The sequence below is a fragment of the Triticum aestivum genome, chromosome 6B (genome assembly GCF_018294505.1).
Source record: "Triticum aestivum cultivar Chinese Spring chromosome 6B, IWGSC CS RefSeq v2.1, whole genome shotgun sequence".
Lineage (NCBI taxonomy): Eukaryota > Viridiplantae > Streptophyta > Magnoliopsida > Poales > Poaceae > Triticum > Triticum aestivum.
Window position 1 is genome coordinate 568,719,920 of NC_057810.1, and position 1,147 is coordinate 568,721,066.

A 1,147-nucleotide genomic window follows, 5' to 3' on the forward strand; every position below is an offset into this window, starting at 1 on the left:
GTAGTTCGTTTTGCTAGAGCTTTTCCAATGTCAAGTATCTCTTCCTTAGACCATGAGATCGTGTAACTCCCGGACACCGTAAGAGTGCTTTGGGTGTACCAAACGTCACAACGTAACTGGTTGACTATAAAGGTGCACTACAGGTATCTCCGAAAGTGTCTTTTGGGTTGACACGGATCGAGACTGGGATTTGTCACTCCGTATGACGGAGAGGTATCTCTGGGCCCACTCGGTAATGCATCATCATAATGAGCTCAAAGTGACCAAGTGTTTGGTCACGGGATCATGCATTACGGTACGAGTAAAGTGACTTGCCGGTAACGAGACTGAACGAGGTATTGGGATACCGACGATCGAGTCTCGGGCATGTAACGTACCGATTGACGAAGGGAATTGTATACGGGATTGTTCGAATCCTCGACATCGTGGTTCATTCGATGAGATCATCGAGGAGGATGTGGGAGCCAACATGGGTATCCAGATCCCGCTGTTCATTATTGCCCGATAGCCGTCTTGGTCATGTCTACGTGTCTCCCGAACCCGTAGGGTCTACACACTTAAGGTTCGGTGACACTAGGGTTGTATGAATATGAGTATGCAGTATACCGAATGTTGTTCGGAGTCCCAGATGAGATCCCGGATGTCATGAGGAGTTTCGGAATGGTCCGGAGGTAAAGAATTATATATAGGACGTGGTATTTCGGCCATCGGGAAAGTTTCGGGGTCACCCGGTATTGTACCGGGACCACCGGAAGGGTCCCGGGGGTCCACCGGGTGGGGCCACCCATCCCGGAGGGCCCCATGGGCTGAAGTGGGAGGGGAGCCAGCCCATAGTGGGATGGTGTGCCCCCCTAGGCCCACCCCCTGCGCCTAGGGTTGAAACCCTAGGGTGGGGGCGCACCACATGCCTTGGGGGGCACTCCTCCCCCCTTGGCCGCCGCCCCCTTGGGAGATTGAATCTCCCAGGGCCGGCGCCCCCCCCCCCCTGGGGGCCTATATAAAGGGAGGGGGAGAGGGGCAGTCGCACCTGAAGTCCTGGCGCCCCCTCCCCCTGCTACACCTCTTCCTCCTCTGTCACGTGCTTGGCGAAGCCCTGCCGGAGTGCTGTTGTTCCACCACCACCACGCCGTTGTGCTGCTGCTGGAGC